This window comes from Zootoca vivipara, chromosome 8 (assembly GCF_963506605.1).
Source record: "Zootoca vivipara chromosome 8, rZooViv1.1, whole genome shotgun sequence".
NCBI lineage: Eukaryota > Metazoa > Chordata > Lepidosauria > Squamata > Lacertidae > Zootoca > Zootoca vivipara.
The window spans coordinates 39355631-39377020 of NC_083283.1; the positions used below are offsets into that span (position 1 = coordinate 39355631).

The 21390-nt window shown below is 46.0% G+C and overlaps 1 protein-coding gene across 1 annotated transcript in view; it reads right to left on the reverse strand.

Annotated features, from left to right (window-relative positions):
• Positions 1-21390, reverse strand: part of SNTG1 (syntrophin gamma 1) — a 252930-nt gene that overhangs the window by 145454 nt on the left and 86086 nt on the right. The window contains exon 3 of the mRNA XM_060277843.1: positions 17856-17988. The gene's annotated coding sequence lies outside the window, so the exon portion shown is untranslated. The remainder of the gene's footprint in view (positions 1-17855; positions 17989-21390) is intronic.

Consider the following 21390-nt stretch of genomic DNA (forward strand, 5'->3'; position numbering starts at 1 on the left):
ACCATGGTTTAGGAAACTGGGAATTAACAATGGGAAAGAATGCTTCTCCCTAATACCTCTTCCACTGCATGCCAGATTAATTCCTGGCTTGAATTAAACAAGAAATCCAATCTTCAGGTGATTGAGTCAGGTAACATAGAGATGTCCAGCTTCTCCAACACGTCTGACAAACCAGCTGTGCCGAGACTGGTAAGCAGTGCAGCCCAGTGACCTGGCCATCTAGACTGTGTGTGGGTGTTTTTGAAAGTTGCAAATGTGATTGTCAAGGAGGTGTGCAACTCCATCTTAACCGGTCAAACAACTATTCCCAAGACTGCCACAACCCTTAAACAATAGTGCCTCCTCCTTGTCTGAATTAAGCATAAGTGTTTTCACCCTCATCCACTTTAAAATTGGCATCAAATACCAATTTAGAACTTCCTACCTCACCGGAATTAGAAAATGTAAACAAAAACCACCCTGTGATCCTCAGATAATGGACAGTATAGAAATTTAATAAAGAACTAACTACGGTACATCTGGGTATCATATGCACATTTACGATAGCCTAGTCTCCTTACCCAGCAGCTTTATCTACATTCTGAACAGCATGGGAAACAAGATGGAGACAAAATGAAATCCTTTGCCTTAAAGGCCCAGGGTGGATAGATAACATATTTCTGAGCATGTAGTTCAGCACAATGAATATGTGATTGGTTGGGTTTTATGCAAACATCACTGAATTTGAAGTTTATAGGAAGGAGAATTACAAATTCAATATCTACCTCAGACACCGTGAAGGCATGGTCATGGTGGCCTGACATGAGCAAAACTTTTTACATGAGCAGAGTTTTTGACGGGAACAATAACACAGACTGACATGAGCAAAGCTTTGCTCTGAATCTCTATGAAGTTTATGCTTACGTTTGTGGTTAACAAGAACAGAGAGATGGGTAGAATCTGCAACTTCATGTCTAGATTGGAGAGCTGAGCAATTGGAATTGGAAGAAAATTAAGAAAGGTCATGCGGAGACAGCAGAATTTGAAGGAAACAAAAGAAGAAGTGTGATATATATGGGGTAGATGCCAAGAGAACAATGAGGGGATGTTCAACCTGGGTAACAGATGAGTAATAACAAAATAAGCTAAAAATCACAGCTTTGTTTCATCTTTTAAGGGAGCCTTGCGCTTTCACCCAGATGCTTACAAATACATTTTATGCAGGTATAGCACCAGGTAGGTTTCAGATAAATAATGTAAGCATATCATGGAGTTATTGGCCAACTTTTGCAAGCAGAGAAGATGGAAGATAGAAAGGGGCGTTATAAAACAAAGATACATTTTGCCTAATGAATAAAACAAATAAGCAGTTCAGCTGCAGGGAGCCATCTTTGAACAGTAATAATATCTACTACTGATTTGTTGTGACTGAAGCCTTGTGGGAATTTGCCTTGTTTTGCACTTAACAAGCCTAAGTTACACCTTTTCCCCTTTTGTAGTCTGAATTTCTGTTCCTGCTTACATGGTCTACAGAACCCCGGCAACCCCTCTCACTGTGCCAGTGCTTACAAGGTGTTCTTAAGTAATCCAACTCAATCAGGCTCAAAGTGTTTTGTGTCTTTCTGAGAGCTATCAAAGAGATTTGGATTCAGTTTGGATTCAGTATGTTGGAAGAACATCTATTCTCTTATTTCCAGTGCTGTTAGAATCGCACATTCAAGAGCAATGTATCTTCTGGTCAGCAGAAACTTTGGTATCTGAATCTGACTAGAAGATTAAAAAGATTTCACACTGAAAGGGAAACTGCAAAGAGGTTTAACAAAAGTATTATTTTGTTTTCAACTAAACTAAACATCATCAGCTAATAGGAAAGGGTGAGCTGTGCTAAATGCTCCATTGATTAACTCAGAAAGGATCCAAGTTTTGTTTTTGTTTTTTTTAAAAAAAACCAGGGGGGACTCAGTTTATTTTGTAGAGCACGTTCTGTATTTGATTGAGCAATGGGTGTTAATGCTGAAGTAACTCACAGGGCAATCCTATAACAAGATCCTCCAGGATGATCAACTTAGGATACAGTGGATCTCTAGTTAGCCGGCTCAGCCAGCATTAAGTCCCCAACCCCAGCTCAGCCCTGTTTTTATTTTGGCTTTCATTTAGTGTTAGTTGCATTGTTCAAATATAATAAATAATAAGTCTATCAGTCACCCCATGGAGTGCACAAAGCGTCCCTAGGTTCCCAACTTCATCACACATTTAGTGCATTTTTTTTAAAAAAAATACTTCAAGTAAATTCTTTAAAAGCAGCACTCTTGATGACAGTAACGTTCAAAAGTGAATTCTGACTCCGCATTCTAACTTTAGCAAAGAGTTACACGTACAATAATACTTGCCCTAAAAACACAATTCTTTTTTCCATTCACCGAGATGTTGTCTGTGCTTTTAATTACAGTACAGGACACCTCGTACAATTGGTACTATGCCCTGGAGGTTAAAGTGCCATATTAGTTTCAGTCATCCATCTTTCATTTAATTTTCTTTTCCAACACAGACCGCAGCATTTGTCGGAAGGAATCCTGCTTGGGATTTTATCTTTTTTATTCATTTATTGCAACAGAAGTGGCTCTGATGCATTCAATGGGGGTTCCACCCACACTTCGGCAAGCTAGCTAGGAGTTTTCATCTCCTTTACCAAGTGACACAGGAAATTAGCTAGCAGAGTAGCAATCTTATTTAAGCTTTCTCCATGTGTCTTTCTCCATGAATAATTTCCCTACCTCCAAACCATATGGCTCTTGAGATAAGCAACCAATTGAAAACTTCATTATTAAACACAGGAATTGCCATACTGGGCAAGATAACTGGTTCATTTAGTCAGGATCCTGTCACTAAGTACAAACTGTACTACAGCCTTCAAGGGGGGGGGAATCGACTAGCATCCCCTCCCTGTCACAATCAATCAAGCAAAATAAATCGACATAAGCAATTGGCCGTTGGCTGCTTCTCCTCACGTTGCCCAATACCACATTGTTGCAGTTTCAGTACTCAAAACAAAGCAACAAATCTGTTTTGTTTCTCACATGGAATAGTTATTAATATCAATCTCAGTTAAAATGACTGCTTTAGTTAAATGCCTGGTTATCCGAATGGTTTGAAACAAAGGCTGCTTGGCTGGCATTGACCTGTAGGGCCTTTTCAGTGGTGGTTTGTAGATTGCCCTCCCTGGTTAGGTGTGCCTGCCACCCTCTTCACTGACTGGCAGTATAAATTGAAAAACATTCCTCTTTACCCAGGCATGAGATGGATGAAAAGCACTGTCCCTTCCATCCCTGAGATGACTATTTTTAGAACTGTTTTCAACTGGTTTCAACTGTTTTAGATACACATATATATATGACTTATTGATGGGTTTGCTGCCCTGGGCTCCATTGAGAGAAAGGATGGTGTCACAGTGGCCGGAGCAGGCTACTTCAGAGTAACGACGCTACGCAGCTCTGCATTTTATTCTTTTATTGGTGCTGCGTATTTACAGTGCTGAAATCATTGCTATTTACACGGAGCGATGTGGTCATTCGGTTTCAGAACCTCCGAATGGCTTTTGGCGCGTCTTTCTCCAACACAAAAGCTTTGGCAGACCCATCCTCTTTCCCCTCCTCTTTCTGCGTAATTCCGGAGTTGGGGGGATGGGTCTCCCCCCCTTATTCGCCCCTTCCTGTCCCACCTGGGACCCTGGCTCCGCTACCTTGCCTGAGCCTCGGACACGACTTCCTGCTTCCCCACTGGAATCGGAGCTCCCTCTGCTTTCCCCTGTGCTCGGGGATGGGCTTGAACTCAGGAGGGGAGGGACTTCGCGATATCCCTTGTCCCTCACATCCACCCCCCTCCCAAGCTCTCCTTCACCCCTCCCCAGGTCCCCCCCAGGTGTCGGTGACGACTGGAAGCCTAAGAACTCAGTACTTTCCGAGCCCGTTGGTGTGAACACCTCCCCCCAGTCCTGCGAGCCCCCCCCTTCCGCCTGGGAGGACAGGAATCCCAAAAAGTCCGTGGCGTCAGAGCTGGTGGGGGTAAAAATGTTCTGCCAATCTGCTCCTTCCTCTGACTGGGTGGATCTCGGTGACGCCCATACCTCGTCCTCTGGTTCCTCAAACTCCGCTTCCCAGCGCCATGGTGAACTGCTCTCCCGTGCTTCCTCCCCCTCCCCCTCCCTTTCCATGTGCCAGGGCTTGGGTCTATGGGGAAAGAGGGCGTGAAATTCTTCCACCAAGAATTCCTCCTGTATCTGAGTGGCTGGGACCCATTCATTCTGGGACGGAGGAGCATCCTCCCATGCCATGAGGTACTCCAGGCCCCCCACCCCCCTCCTTGAATCCAGGATGGCCGTGGCCTCATTGAGTTGCTCCCTGCCTTCCCTCTCCCCCCCTCCCTCGGGGGTTTGTTCGCTGCCTCTGAGCCTGCTGCTTTCCCTGTACGGCGACAGCAGCGATCTATGAAACACTGGGTGCACCCTCATGTCCTCTGGCAGTGCCAGTCTGAAGGCCACCGGGTTGACCTGTTGCGTGACCGTGAAGGGGCCCAACCTTCTGGGCGCCAGCTTTTTGCACCTCCCTCTGATGGGAAGGCCCTCCGAGGACAACCAAACTTTGTCCCCCACCCTAATGACCTCCCCTTGTCGCCTGTGGCGATCTGCCCCCTTCTTGTACGCTTCCTTGGCTCTCTCCAAGTGTTCTCTGAGCTGCTGGTGCACCGTCTCCAGTTCCTCTGCCCAATCCTCAGCCTGCGGGCCCTCCTCCTCCTCCTCCCCCTCCCTCTCTGGGAAAGATCTGAGGTCGCGCCCATAATTGGCCTTAAAGGGCGACACCCCTGTGGAGACGTGCACTGCATTATTGTAGGCAAATTCTGCCAGGGGCAGGCGATCCACCCAGTCTGTTTGCCTCTGGCTGACGTAGCATCTGAGGTACTGCTGCAGGATGGCGTTGACCCTCTCCGCCTGTCCATTAGTCTGCGGGTGTCTAGCCGTCGACAAGCTGACTTCCACCTGCAGGAGGTTCATGAGTCGCCGCCAGAACCTGGAAACAAATTGGCGGCCACGATCCGAAATAACTCTTAAAGGCAATCCATGCAGTCTGAATACGTGGTCAACAAACAGTTTGGCTGTTTCTTCTGCGGAGACCGCCCTGGCACACGGTATAAAATGGCACATCTTGGACATAAGGTCCACCACCACCAACACTGCGGTCTTGCCTCTGGAAGAAGGCAGATCTGTGATGAAGTCCATGGACACCACTTCCCACGGCCTGTGTGGTGTGGCTAAGGGCTCCAGCAATCCTGCTGGCGGTGCTCTGACCACCTTTGCCCGCTGGCAGGTGTCACAGCCCCGTACATAGTCTCGAACATCTTCCCGCACCCCTGGCCACCAGAAGTGTCTCATGACCAGGTGAGCGGTTTTGTCCCTTCCAAAATGACCCGCCGTTGGGTTGTCGTGCATCTGCTTGAGGACCTTACGTCTAAGCTGGGTGGTGGGCAGGTACAGTGCACCCTTGTAGAAAAGCAGCCCACTGCGTTCTGCAAAGTCTGTCGCCTGCTCCCTCCCCCCTCTCAGTTCTCTGAAGATGCGGTTGGCAAATTCATCCGCTGCTGTCAGTGCTGTGAGTTCTGTCTCACTCACCACTGCTGCTCCGCAGGACCATGCTGACGGGGGGGAAATGTGCCTGGGTGCCGGTGGCGCCTCCTCCTCCATGTACTCCGGTTTGCGGGAGAGGGCATCCGCCCTGACATTCTGCTCCCCCGGGATGTAGTGGATGGAGAAGTTGAAGTTCGAGAAGAACTCTGCCCACCGTATCTGCCGCTGGTTGAGCACCCTGGCAGTTCTCCAGAACTCCAGGTTCTTGTGGTCTGTGCACACCTGGATGGGGTGCTTGGCGCCCACCAGGAAGTGTCTCCAATGCTGGAACGCAGCGTGGATCGCAAGAAGTTCCCTATCAAACACCGTGTAGTTGCGCTCTGGCTGGGTCAGCTTCCTGGAGAAGAAGGCACAAGGTCTCCACTCTCTGTTGGCGTCCAGTTGCAACAAAATGGCGCCCAGAGCTCTATCAGAAGCATCGGTCTCCACGCGCAGGGGCGCGTCCTGAACCACGTGGAACAGGTTCTGGTCTGAGGCGAACACCCTCTTGAGACTTTCGAACGCTGCTTGCGCCTCTGGTGTCCACCTGAACTTCTGCTTGCCTCTCAGGCAGTCAGTGATGGGAGCCGTAACGCGAGAGAAGTTATTGATGAACTTCCTGTAGAAGTTGGCGAAGCCTAGTAGTCGTTGGGCATCTTTGCGCGTCCTGGGGCTGTGCCAGTCCAGGATGGCCTGCACCTTGTCCTTGTCCATCGCTAACCCCTTGTCTGACAGCTTGTAGCCCAGGAAGTCCACCTCTTTGGTGTGAAACTTGCACTTCTCCAGCTTCACATACAGGTGGTTCTCCTTCAGGCGCTGCAACACCTCCCTGACGTCATTCACATGCTGCACTGGGTCATTGGAATAGATAAGGATGTCATCTAGGAAGACCAAGCAGTTCTTGAACAGGAGGGACCCCAGGACGTGGTGCATGAAGGCCTGGAAGCATGCTGAGCCCCCTTGCAACCCGAAGGGCATCACCAGATATTCAAAAGAGCCCAGAGGCGTGAACATCGTGGTTTTCCATTCATCGCCTTCCCGGATCCTGATCAAGTTGTACGCCCCCCTCAGGTCTAGCTTGGTGAAAATCTTGCCCCTGCGTGCCGCTGTCAGGAGATCATCCACTCTGGGCATGGGGAAAGCCACTGGCTCTGTCACAGAATTCAGCCGTCTAAAATCCACCACAAGACGGCGCTGTTGCGTGTCTTTCTTGTCCACCCAGAAGACCGGGCTGCCCCCTGCTGCCTTGCTTTCTCTGATGAACCCCCGCTTGAGGTTCTTGTCGATGAAAGCGCGCAGATCCTCCAGTTCCTGGTCTGACATGGCGTACAGCTTGGCTGGGGGTATAGTTGCCCCTGGCACCAGGTTGATCTGGCAGTCAAAAGGCCTGTGTGGGGGTAGGTGGTCGGACTCCGCTTCGCTGAAGACCTCCTGCAGGTCCCAGTACGGCTTGGGTATCGCCTCACCCCCTTTGACGTGCATGGTGGCCACCGTGGCTATTGGAGGCCCCTCCCCTGGTTGGTGCTGCATGCAATGTTCCAGACAAAAGTCCGACCCAAACGTGATGCATCTCTGGTGCCAACTGATGGAGGGGTCGTGGCGCGCCAGCCAGCTCATGCCCAAGACGATGGGGCGTCTGAGATGGTGGTGACGTTGAATGCCAGTGTCTCTGAGTGCCTTCCCACCGTCATTCTCATGGGGGGGGTTGATGAGTGATGGCCCCTCCCAGCAACTCTCTGCCGTCAATGGTTGCCACGTGCAGAGGAAAATCCAGCTGCAGAAGCTGGATCTGGTGCTGTTCTGCAAAGTTCCTCGAGAAGAAGTTCGCTGACGCCCCACTGTCAATTAGGGCGAGGACCGTCAGGGGATAGCCATTTGGGAGCGTTAGCGTCACTTCTAGAACCACTCCTGCTCTGGGAGGGGTGGGCTGGCTCTGCTCCTCTCTGTGCGGGTGGGCGGGCTGGGGCTGTTGTCTGCTGACTGTGCCTGGCTGCTGCCCCTTGTCTCCTGCAGCCAGGCTTTCCCGTTTCCCTGCTGTGGTGCTGCATCAGTGGGGGAGGGCATAACCGTTCCCGCCTTTCCTTGCCACTCCCTGCGATGTGGGCAGTCTCTGACGAGATGCTGGGGGGAGTTGCAGAGAAAGCAATTCCCGCCTCTTCCCTCCCTGCGTCTTGTCGCCGCTGGGGTTTGAAAAGCCCCCGCGCGCGCGCTATCAATTTGCATGGGTTCCTGGTCCTGGCTGGCCCCAGGCGTGGCTTGAAAGGGTTGTTGGGGGAGTGGCTTCTCCTGCGACCGTGGGAACCAAGCCCGCTTTGCGCGCGTTGCTTGCTTGTCGCTCCACCAGGATTCCTGTCTCACCCCCACCGCCAGAGCCGCTTTGCTCAGCTGATCCATAGTACTGGGCTTTGGACCTCTCGAGAGCTCATCCTTCACCTCCTCATGCAAACCCAAGTAGAACGCCGCTTGCATTGGGGCTGACTCTAGTTCCCACCCCAGTCTGTGCACCAGCATGGTGAATTTCGCCCAATATGCGCGAACTGTCATATTTCCTTGGCGTAAATTATGAAGTTCCTCCTTAGTCTGGTCCATATGACTATCGGACGAATACATCGTTTTCAGACCTTCTAGAAATAGTTTGACATTCTTCATGCAATGATTCTTTGTTGCGATTAACGGTCTTAGCCACTCCCTGGCTGCCCCGGTAAGGTGCTCCACAATAAACGCTACCCTGTGCTCATCATCAGGGAACTCATCATGGTGCAGCTCAAGAGCATACACAATCTCAGTCTCAAAGCCATGATATTCCCTCGGGTCTCCATTGAACTTGCTTACTAGGGTCCCGGCTCTCCTTCCTGGCAGCACTTGGACTTGGGGTGCCCCTCCCGCCTTGTTTTTCTCTGCATCCAGCTTGTTTTGGAGGTCTACCGCCACCGCCCTTAATTGCTGCTCTCTTTCCTGGAGCGCTCTCACCTGTTCCGCAAGTTGTAGCCGGTCGTCCTGGACCTTCTTGGTTTCTTCTTTAGCTGCCTTTAATTCCCCCTGCGCCTGCTGCGCCAGCTGCTGCAGGTCTTGCTGGGCTTTCTCCGCGATCTGCCGCCATTTCTCCGCCTCTGACACACTCATCCCGGCAACTCCAAAGTAGCCCAAAAAAAGATTCGGAGGTTGCTGTCACAGTGGCCGGAGCAGGCTACTTCAGAGTAACGACGCTACGCAGCTCTGCATTTTATTCTTTTATTGGTGCTGCGTATTTACAGTGCTGAAATCATTGCTATTTACACGGAGCGATGTGGTCATTCGGTTTCAGAACCTCCGAATGGCTTTTGGCGCGTCTTTCTCCAACACAAAAGCTTTGGCAGACCCATCCTCTTTCCCCTCCTCTTTCTGCGTAATTCCGGAGTTGGGGGGATGGGTCTCCCCCCCTTATTCGCCCCTTCCTGTCCCACCTGGGACCCTGGCTCCGCTACCTTGCCTGAGCCTCGGACACGACTTCCTGCTTCCCCACTGGAATCGGAGCTCCCTCTGCTTTCCCCTGTGCTCGGGGATGGGCTTGAACTCAGGAGGGGAGGGACTTCGCGATATCCCTTGTCCCTCACAGATGGGATATAAATTGAATGAATGAATGCATCTGGCACAAACTGTACTTTATATATATTCCTGTTAAAAATAAAGGCCAACATTCAAAATTGGCATTATGTGCTGTAGATGCTTGTCAGCAAACACCGATAATGCTAACATTTCCCAGCTCTGGACTTTTAGTGTAGCATACGTCATTTTTTCTTATGTGTCTACCTCATAAACCTCCATTGATTAAGCAAATCCAATATCTTGAGACATGACCATTTGAAGCTGGTGGAGCTGGGGGGGGAGGGACACCTCCACCTCATCCAAATTCCCTCCAGCACAACTGAATGGAGTTTGGACTTGTCTGTCAATCACCCAGTCTTATGGCTACTATGGATATTTAGCTTCCACGGTAGATTTTACTAAGTGGATAATATGAGTGCACTACTCTAAAATGTCATGTCAAGATAGGTGAAGGAATTGCTGACTTACAAGGTTAAATAAGCCACTCTTTTAAACCATAAATTTGTTCAAACTTAAGCATACAAAAGCTTAAGTACTAGAGTTGCCAACCAATTAAATATGTTTTAGCTGATGAACTGTCTGGAATTCAACCAAATTAACTAATTAAATTTAAGTGTATTTACATATTATAGTGGGTAATATTTCATGCATGCCTATACACAGTAATTATGCCTGGGAAATTATATTAAAATATATTAGACCTTGCATTATAACTTAACAACTGGTAAATTAGGAAGTGGAGCTGAATTATGCTGAATCCAATTTTGTGTCTTTCCCCCCCTCTTTTAAAAAAAGCTCTTGGAAGCATTTACTCACTGTGACAGTGGGGTTTTTTTTTAATTTATATTTCAATTTATAAACCCACCATCCACCAGACTACTGCCAGGGCAGGTTACATCAAGATACCAAACACCTACCATAAACCAGTTTTAAGATTAAGCCTTTCTCACACCACACCATTCACTCCCCTTGCCTGTGGAACCACATAAACAGCCTCCCTGTTTGATCTTAATACATAACCAGGTTAGAAGAGAATAAGATATTCATTCAACTGGTATTCCACCTGCACGGATGTGCAGAGGGAGTGGACCGCCCCTCGCACCACTATTCTGGTAGGGTGCCATCACGGCGCCCCCCCCCCGGACATGCGGTGCGCACCCCCTCCCCACGCATGCCAGGAGCCACACCCCCACAGGCGGTGGGCCACACCCCTGCAGGTGGAGCGCCTCCGCCTGCTCTCTGCCCCCGGTACTGGAGCATGCAGTTTCGCCACTGGTTCATTCAGCTACGGTAGTTGTTCAGAGATTTATGTGTCAGTGTTAGCACTCTGACTGGGCCTGGAAGCATGTTGGCCAGTGCAACACACATTATTCAGGACTGGTGTCTTGTGGTCCCATCTGGTTGTACCACTCAATGTTCTGCCGTTCATATTCTAGACTAGTTGCAGCTTCCAAGTTATGTTAAAGGGTAGCCCTGCATAGAGCACATTACAGCAATCCAGTTAGGTATTTACCTATGCAGTCTTACCTTGGTTCTTGAATGGAATCCATTCCGGAAGTCCATTCAACTTCCGAAAACGTTCAAAAACCAAGGCACAGCTTCCAATTGGCTACAGGAGCTTCTTGTACACAGTCAGAAAACGTTTGCAAACTGGAACACTTACTTCTGGGTTTGTGGCATTTGGGAGCCAAAACATTTGAGTCACAAGGTGTTCGAGAACCAAGGTACGACAGTATATTTCCTTTGCTCACATATATGAAACTGACAAGTTTCTCTGCAGAAAGAGCGGTGGCATTCCTTGTAATTATTCTAGCATCAGTCAAGTGAGGAAGTGCATATATGCTAAGTGCCAAAAGGTTCTTTCTGTTCATTTTGTCTTTTTTACAAGATGCAAGTTAATTATTAACTTCAAATATCAACCCTTGGAAGTGCCCCTTGCCTAGTTGTTTACCTCTCTGATTATGTGGCTGAGATATTAAAAGCTTTGCATGATAAATGATAGTGGTGCTTGGATGACTCTTTAGCACTTGTGTGTGAAGAGGGGGAAGAGGAGTACAAATTAGTCCTGCTGAATTAACTCTCATGTGGAAAGAAATCTGAATTATAGATTCAAAACCACAGGGTTGGATCAAGACTGGGGACCAAACTACATGCTATGCTTAATGAGTAGTTCTTTGCCACCACTTCTTCATTATTTTTATTAACCACAGTCATGAAGTAGGGGGCATACCTTACAAGGAATGTGGGACATAGGGAGGGGAGACTTATCTCTTCTCTCCAAACTGTGATCAGAATTGAAACTGGCCCATTCTGACACGGCTAGAACGCTTAGCAGGCATGTCAAACCTGCGGCCCTCCAGATGTTTTGGACTACAATTCCCATCTTCCCCAACCACTGGTCCTGCTAGCTAGGGATCATGGGAGTTGTAGGCCAAAACATCTGGAGGGCCGCAGGTTTGATATGCCTGGCTTAGGGGGAAAGCATTCCATTGACACCAGCAGGAAGCTTTTCCCAAGAACTCACAGGGTTCTGTCTTGGGCCCAGTCTTATTCAACATCTTTATCAATGACTTGGATGATGGGCTTGAGGGCATCCTGAGCAAGTTTGCAGATGACACCAAATTGGGAGGGGTGGCTAATACTCCAGAGGACAGGATCACACTTCAAAATGACCTTAACAGATTAGACAACTGAGCCAAAGCAAACAAAGCAAACAAACAAAGCAAGCAGACAACTGGGCCAAAGCAGGAGAACAAATGGGGGGGGCAACAACAACAGCGCAAATTGGGCCGATGGAGCGCGTGGCAGCAGTGAGGGCTCTGCGTGTCACGTATGACATGTGTGTCATAGGTTCGCCATCACTGTCCTAAGTCATTCTGCTGTGGTGCTGAATTGTACTGAAGCCCAATTTGGCATATAGTACATTGTCCACATCCAGGCTGGTGGCTTATCTATCTATACATGAACCAGAAGCTTTAACAAAGGTTTCTCCTGTGGTTTATGGTTCATGATTTTTCTGACAAACCATGGCTTGATCATCAGTGGCAGCAGAGCAGCAGAAAGACCAGAGAGGAGCAAAGAGGCTGGCTTAGTGTGACAACTGAACTAGGCCATTAAATGTAGTATGTCACGTGGGTACACTTAGTTCCTATTGAAATCACTTAAAATTTCCATGACCAACTTGCAACACTGATTTCAAATGGGACCAAGTATGATTAACTTAGAGTGGTAGTCATCTAAGTTTTAGCCATCTAGTAAACCTACTGAAATGAATGGACCTGACTTAAACATATTCTTCAGTTCAAAACTTGGTTGACTATCACCCACAACATAAAATTCACTGATAAGGGCCAAACTATGCTATGCTAAATGCATAATAATAATAATAATAATAATAATAATAATAGTTAAGAAAGGTAAATGGATGGTTGTGATTGTTTTAGAGATCACAATGGGGACAGGAGGTTTAATCCCTTTCCTCCCTAACTGCAATTGTGATTTTTAAAGAATCTGCCCAGAACTACAAGGTTTAGAAAAATTGCTGTTGTTGTTTTAAAAAGCTCTTATAGCCATACTGAGATTCTTTTTGGGGGTCACAGCTTGGGATGAATGGGGTAACTCTCCTCTCGCTATGTGCACTAACAGTCCACACACACAAGCAAGTGCAAGATGTAGTTTGGCCCTGAGTCTGTAACATCTAGAAATCATCCCACATCTTTTCCATATTGCTTCACTGCTGAGAAGTCTCTATTCTGAGCAAATGTCCACCTGCAATATCATTGCCATAGCCTTGCTTGCTTGCGTCCTGTTTTGAGTGAACTGGCCCTGCACCATCTTTTACAAAACCCTGAGAGAAATCTGAACCATGTTTAATCTTTTAAATGTGGTCATTTGTTTCCAGTGGTCTTGACACTCCGCTGGCTTGATCCTCCTAGCCTCAACAGGCTTTTGGCATTACTGGGATTTCCTGCTTCTTAGCCTGCTCGCTTCACAAGCTTGCTTTAACACATGAAAGAACTGAGGCTTGAGAGAAAGATCAGAGCGATGAAGCTGGCTCCATTACGTAGAATCTGGGCTTGACTCTAATGACCAGGCTCAAAGATCCATTCATTTGGCAGAACTGACAAAGGAGGCATTAAGGGGATAAGACAAAAAGACTCAAAAGACTATGATGAGGGTAGCCAGGTATGAGATACTAGAACAGACGTTTTCTGCTAAATAACTCAGAAGGAATCACAATTCATCCACCCTGCTGATGTTTGCTGCACAGCTATAGTTCTTTCCCTAATGAAATATAGAAATGAAATAGACAGCAAAGATGTGTAAGGAGATGTAAGCTAGATGCCAACTGCAGAGAAGTAATTTGTGATGCTATTATGTTTGTGAGTTACTGGATCATCTGAAAACAGAATGAAATCCACATCATTTCCTGTGTCATTTAAGAAAACTCATATGGGTGAAATGCAGATTTTGCTCAGCATATTTCTCTCCTTTGTGAGCATCTTGTGAAGCCATGGGAATCCTCCAGGGATGACACAGAAAACAAAACTTTCTCATCCACTGATAATGCAGAAAGGCAAGAGGGGAGGGTGGTTTGAGAGTGGATTACACTGGAAGCTGAACCTTCATGCCACCCTAGGCTTCACTGGGAGGAAGGGAAACTTATAAAGTGAATAAATATAAAAATTGAAATTAAAATGTGGAAAGGTTCTATGAAGAAAGGAGAAAAGCTAGCAGAGGCAAAGATCTGAGACAAAATATAGCCTTCAAAGAGCAGGAACAGGTGTCAACGGGTGAGCCGGCTGTAAATCACACTGTTCAGAGTTAGCAAAAACACAATCTTCACAGATCTGTATGAGTGCCAGCCCTAATGAGCACAGCAGCTTATCCCCAGTAGGTCTTGCCCCATGGATCAGTTGCGAGACTGAAAGTCCCCACCTCCTTACAGCAGTTTAAGTCGCCTTCTCCCCAGCGCTTTCCCCAAGCAATCAGACTGTGCCTGCATGAAGCCTGAGCAAGTAAAGTAGTAGCTTTGTGACCACCATGAATGCCAGCCAATCCGCACTCTGCACAGACAAGATGTTGGGTTGGATGGAATGCAGCTTTGGCTTCATGACTGGCTGGCTGTTGTGACAATAAGCCCTTCACACAGGTGGGTTTTAGGAACACAAGGAACCTGCCTTATACTAAGTCACAGCATTCATCCATCTACCTCAGTACTTTCTTCACAGACTGCAATAGTGGTCTGTGGGGCATCAGCACTTACCTGACTTCCCATCCCCATCACTGTGGATTACTGGGAGGGAGAGAGGGAGGCAGTAGAAAGGTCAGTGTGCTGGTGTGAGAACACCAGTTTGGCGCTGTGGGTGGATTTGCACCCTGCTGACCTTGCTGCCACCTCTCCTTCCTGGTAAGCCACAGCATTGCCTATGATGGGAGGTCAGGTAAGTGCCAACACTGCTGACTGACTGACAGCAGCTTTCCAGGGTTTCACAAAGGCAGTCTTTTCCCTATATTATATTAGTATGGTGTGTTTGGGGAGGGGCAGTACCTCTGATACGAACATGAGTTTGACCAAACTGCGGGAGGCAGTGGAAGACAGGAGTGCCTGGCGTGCTATGGTCCATGGGGTTATGAAGAGTCGGACATGACTAAACGACTAAACAACAACAACAAACAACAACAGTACCTCTGATGGGGACATGTCGTACTCCCTTGGAAGTAGTTCATCCACCTTTGGTCCCCCCACCCTGCACTCTCACCTGTGGCCCCTAGAAGTTGTCAGCATGCAGCTGCGGTCACACAATAACCAGTAACCTTTCCATTGACGCTGAGCTGGACAAGCATATTAGCAAGGCAACTATGGCAATGGCTTGCCTCTCCAAAGGAGTATGGCAGAATGTGATGCAAATGGCCGATACCAAGATGAAGGTCTGCGTGCTGAGCACACTGTTTTATGGAAATGAGTCATGGACAACTTACATCTGCCAGGAGCAATGCCTCAATGCTTTACATATGTGCTGTGTCAGGAAGATTTTGAGCATCACATGGCAGGACAGAGGTCTGACCAAACAAAGATGTGCTCTCCGCAAGCCCACATCCCCAGCATGTTCACACTTCTGTCTCAGCATCATCTACACTGTTTTCGTCATGTACATAGAATGCAAGATGGCAGGATCCTCAAGGGTGTGCACTACACGGAGCTGGCTTCAGGCACTAGGCCTGTTGACAGACCACCTCTGTGTTACAAAGATGTCAGCAAACATGACATGAAGGCTGGCAACATTAATCTCATTGCATGAAAATCCCTTGCAGATTATCACAGTGCCTAGAAACAGACAGACAGGTCATGGATCCATAGCAGGGACCAGAGGAGGAAGGACTGCTGGAAGGAGTGCAGAGAGAAGGAACGCCATGGTGCACCTTAGCAGCAAAACCAGATGCCTTCATCTGCCCCACCTGCAATAAAGCATGTCTCTCCCATATTGGTCTCTACAGCCACAGCTGGTGCTGTAGCTTTCCAATGGTTTGACTTTAGCCCCCAAAGTTTCAGTCTTTCATTGTCTCCCAAGACAGATGGATGCCAACAGCATATATTTACCTATGTAATACATTTCGAAGTCAGAAATAGAGCAGAGTGTAAATTGGATAAATACAGGAGTTGTGGCATTCCCTCCCTTTCGACAGTTATCTACTGGCATTTGGTACTCAGGAGATTAGATTTAAGCAAATGAAAGCATTTACTTAAATAAGCACACCTTATTTAAGTAAATGTGTTATATCTGTGCATTTCATTTGCACCAAGTACAATTATCACAGTGTATTAAGTAACTACTACACACTAAAGACTGTAAATAAAAGTGTCATCTTCAAATATCTGAAGGGTTGTCACATGGAAGATGGAACAAGCTTGTTTTCTGCTGCTCCACAGGGTAAGACCTGAACCAATAGATTCAAATTACAAGAAAGGAGATTCCAACTAAATATTAGGAAGAACTTTCTGGTGGTAAGAGTTGTTTGACCGTGGAATAGACTACTTCAGAAGGTGGTGGACTTTCCTTCACCAGAGGTTTTCAAGCATAGCTGCCAAGTCCGGATCGTAAAGATCCGGGATCGGCAGCGCGCGCACGACCGGAAGTTGCGTGACGCAACTTCCGGTGGCGCTTCGCCCTTCTATGGGCACCAGAAAATGGCGGCGCCAGCGCCGGAAGTCGCTTCCGCGCATGACCAGAAACACGTAAAAGCAACTTCCGGCGCCGGCGCCGCCATTTTCTGATGCCCATAGAAGGGCGAAGCGCCACCGGAAGTCGCGTCACGCAACTTCCGGTCATGCGTGGAAGCGACTTCCGGTGCCGGCGCCGCCATTTTCTGGTGCCCATAGAAGGGCAAAGCGGCACCAGAAAAATGGCCGCTGGGAAGAATCGAATTTAAGGGACAATGCCGGGATTTTCTGCCAAAGGGGAGACCGCCGGGAAACGGTGAGAAAAAAGGGGTTTTCCCGGCGGATACGGGATACTTGGCAGCTATGTTTTCAAGCAGAGGTTGGATGGCCATCTGTTATGGATACTTTAGCTAAGATTCCTGCATTGCAAGGGGTTGGACTAGATGACCCTTGGGATCCCTTCCAATTCAAAAATTCTGTGATCCTGTTATTTGTGTAGAAATTGTGAAGGGAGAAGGAGTAGAATTATTCCTAGTCTCTATTTGATTTCTGTACAGCATTGTATCACTTGGACAATTCCCATGGAATACTGCTTCTGGGTTGTTATCAGCTAGGGATTACACATAGCACTCATTCATCTTTATCAGTGTTTAATTTAGATTTTCTTTCAGATTTCCTGCTCTTTCTTTCAGTGTAAGTCTTTATTTTAGGATTAATTGTGTGGGGGTGGGAATAAACTGTGACTCTTGACTGGCTGGTTAGCACAATTGCTCAAAACTTAATGGTACCTGCTGGAGGCTATTCAGGAAGCAGTTATCTCCCTAAGGCTTCTTAAAATGAATTGAATTCCAAAGGCCACACCATAAGCTTCGCATTGTTGTTGCAGCACTCATACACACAGAGCCACACACATATACACATTCTCCCAAGACTCTCCACAGTTCTGTCGATGACTCAAGACTGCAACAGCTTGAGGTCAGTGATATTTCCAAGAATCCAACTGGCATCCATAAAAGAAAAGGCATAAATACAGCAAAGAATAATTCAAGCAAGCAAGCATTGTTTTTCTTTTAAATAAATTGTTGTAGTTGCAGTTTGGTCTAAAGAGCAACATGGTGATGGAAGATACCAGGCAAATCCCCAAAAGATGCCAGCTAAAAATCCACAAGGGGTTGATCTCCCTCTGAATTTTTACAAGTTCATCAAAACCCCAACACTGCTTCCTTTCACATCTCTAGTGACAAATGAATGCTTATTCCAAATTGTGACTGAACATTTTGTTATAATTTATTGGTTAAATATCAGTCTTGCCTTTTGACCAATTAATGCTCAATGCACAAGTAAAAAAAAGTATAAAACAATAAAACAGCAATAAGATACATATTTTTTTTAAAAAAACAACAACATGAAAATAAGGCAGGATAAACATCAATTAAATCAGTAGACATTAGGAGAAAAATCAATATAACTCACCAAACACTTCCTTGGATGAAGAGAAGTGAGTTCCAAGGGCAAGTAGTGACATTGACAAGCCTCTACTTCCAGTCCCAGAAACCAAGGCTCCCCTTGCCGATACCCAAAATGTCACAGCCGACTTTAATTGCCACTGTGAACAGAAGGAAGCCAGTAAAGTCAGAGCCTGAAAGAGTTCTAGTGTGCTTAATCAGAGGCATGCAACCTAAAACAAAGACTGCAGGAAAACCAGAGGAGCTGGCAGACAGTATATGGGACAAATATAGTATTCTGCTTTGCAACTAAATAATGGCTGAACGTATTTTTTCTATCACATATTCTCTTTCAGTAAAGGTTATACTAGAAATTTTCTAGTGTATCTGAATTGCCATTATAAGAAGCATGCATCAACAAGCAACAAGGAGCTCTTAAAAAATTCTTCCAATAAATGGTTCTAAAGTGCCTCGAAAATATTCATAAAACTGCTAGTGTCACGAGTCCCATGGAGATGCCATGGAGAGGATGGTGAGAGCCTGAGGAGGAATGGGAGGTGCTATGACCGCTCCACTCTTCAAAAAGAAAATGTGCAGGGAGTGCATTGATTGTTGGATCAATGTCTTAGCTTGTGCTTAGCCAGGTGTCTATTATACCTCTGTACTTCCTGCACCTTTTCACCTGTGCCTTCCCTACGTGCTGATCTGATTTGCACATTAAAGGCTTTGGCAAAAACAGAGCTGGGAGTTGAAGATCATCATCTGGCACTGAAGGCCAAGACAGCTATTAGCAGATGAGATTAATTTCCTTTGTTTTAAATAGTTCTTTTAGAATCCAGTTTCTACTGCACTGACTTTATTGCATTTGTTTCCCTTTGTATGAACACTTAACATCGCCGCCTAGACTTCAGCAGCCATTAAGGCATTCTTGATATGTTTCATAATTAAAATATGGAAGAGGAAACCTCGTTGAAGCTACAGACTGAGATTTCATTATCACTAGGAATCACTTCAAGCACAACACTTTTCAATGGTGAAAAGTTATGTTTTCAACAGCATGCCACTGTGTACTGTGGGTGAGCTCTAACCCCACTGCTGTGTGGTAATAGAAACCAACTCCACTTATACATCAAGAAATGGGCAGCAATTCCTCCAGACAACAGCCATTTGCACCTTCAAGCTTGCCTGCAGGGGTAATTTTGGGGAGTGTGAAGCCTACCTCTTGAAGGGGGGAGCTAGAATGCTTCCTTGTAAAGAGCACAGAGGATTCTCTGAATTACAACCCTGTGAAATAAAGAGAAGCATATCCATGTGTGAAATGGCCCTAAGGGTAGCAAAATGAAGCCTCTCATAATGACTTGTTTTCACTTTGGCCTTGTAGCATCTCCAGCTATCCTTAATTCTAGCACCATCTGTAGTAAGACAACTTTGCAGCAACTAAAATTCTTATTAGAAAATTTGGTGTGAAGTTCTAGTAATTTATTTAAGAACTGTTTTTGGAATGTTAGGGATAAATGAAGAAATGCCAGCATGGTTTATTCAGTACTTATTTTTGTTTGTGTAACACAATGTTGGAAAATTTAAAGACAGGCCACATATTGCAATCTGTCTATATTGTGCATCATGGCTTCATGTATCATTTATCCACTGGTTTAGATAAGCACAATTTTATTATTTCTGCACTGCTTTGTAGTGTTTTCCAGCAATCCTATGTTGCCTTTGTACACATGCCAATATATTATCCATATTTTGTTGCTTGGCCTGAGGAAATTTGCAAATGAACAAAACCAATCCAAAAAGTTAAAAATATTATTTTATTAAAATCCAGCCTTTATTTACTTTCCCATGTCAAAAGAGGAAGAAGAACTTCTTTCATTCCCTACTTTATAGTATAATATAGCAGCTTCAACCCTTGGCGATTTCCCACGTGTAGCTCCAAAAGGGCCTATCATTCCTCTAACACCAACTGGCCCCCAAAAGCCTTTAAGAAAGATGTTCTGTACTTAGCTATTTGATGTTCATTATCTCCTTTTGCTCCATTTACACCACATTTCTGGAGTGCCTTGAGCTTCTTTCAATAATCCCATCAATCCTCTCATTTGCTGTATGCTTTGTAGTTTTTATGCTTTGACTTTCACCCAGATATTGTTCTTTGTTGCTTTTGGTTTCTGCTTTCCCTTTTTCATGGCAAGAGGAAACCTTCCTTCCTCTCCCCCCCCTCCCTTTACATCACTTATTGAAATCCCCTTTGCTCCTCTCCCTGTACCAGTTAAAATAGGTTGTTTTAAAAACACCAAAAAACCCTGAAAATTCATATCAACCCTTTTTCTTCCTTAAGTACTCTTCATTTAGAGGCTTCTTAAATGTTAGCTTAGCCATAAGAGAATTCCTTTCCAATAAACAGCTCCAGCACAGATGGGAGATAGCACTTAAGTGACTCAATTGTGTGAGTCTCTCCCACTGAGTGGGCATTTCCCATCCTAGCAGGGACCAATTCCACAGCTGAGTCCCATTCAATCATCCCCAGCCATGTGATTGGACGATTTTTTTTTTTTACCTCTGCCATGTAGAAATCAACTCCTTCAAAATGCAGCTTTGACATAGGCAGAGTGATAAAGGATGAGGGCATGATCAAGCAATGTGCCATGTCATAATCCTAAGACAGGGAGACATGACAACAGGAGGAACTGCAGTCCAGAAGAAAAATTGTAGATATATGAAACCAATCAGGGCTGGTCTCCTGTCTGCTTCCAGTCCAATTATTAGACCATTTGTTTCAATACTCTGTGTTGATCATCAGAAGAGATTACATAATCACATTGTTCAGGCTGCATGTGGAAGCAGGGCATATGAGGTCACAGTGTGCACAAAGCATTGCATTCCCATTGGAGTCCTGGTCAGTTGTAACTGTCAAAGGTCATGGACAGGTTTGAGACTGCAACACTGCACCCAGATGAAGTGCTTTACTATTTACTACAAATATAATCGATCAATCTTCTTTATTAGCATACGGAGAATACAAGAGTATATAAAATAAAGTGTAAAACTGATGCCTGTTCATAAAAGAAGATACTTTAAGAAAAAACTAATAAAGGCATAATGTTAAAAAGTGCCTCTTGAGTCTTGTAGCAACATCAATCAATCAATTTTAGTGTTTGTAGACAATACAGTGGTACCTTGCTTCTCGAACTTTTGAGATACAGTGGTACCTTGCTTCTCGAACTTTTTGCTTTGTTTGAGAATCCATTTTGAGAGTCCATTTGACTCCCGAAACTGTTCAAAAACCAAGGCATGGCTTCCGATTGGCTGAAGGAGCTTCCTATACTCAATCGGGAAGCAGCAGAAGCCGTGTCGGACATTTGGCTTCCAAAAAATGTTTGCAATCTGGGACACTTACTTCCGGGTTTGCAGCATTTGGGAGCCGATTTGTTTGGTTAGAGAACCAAGGTACCACTGTACAATACGAACACAAACTGCACAGCTTCAAAACAGAGAAAAAGCATTGCATAACACCAGAACAAGGCAAATCCACAATGTCAGCAACTTTTAGCGATATAGTTTCA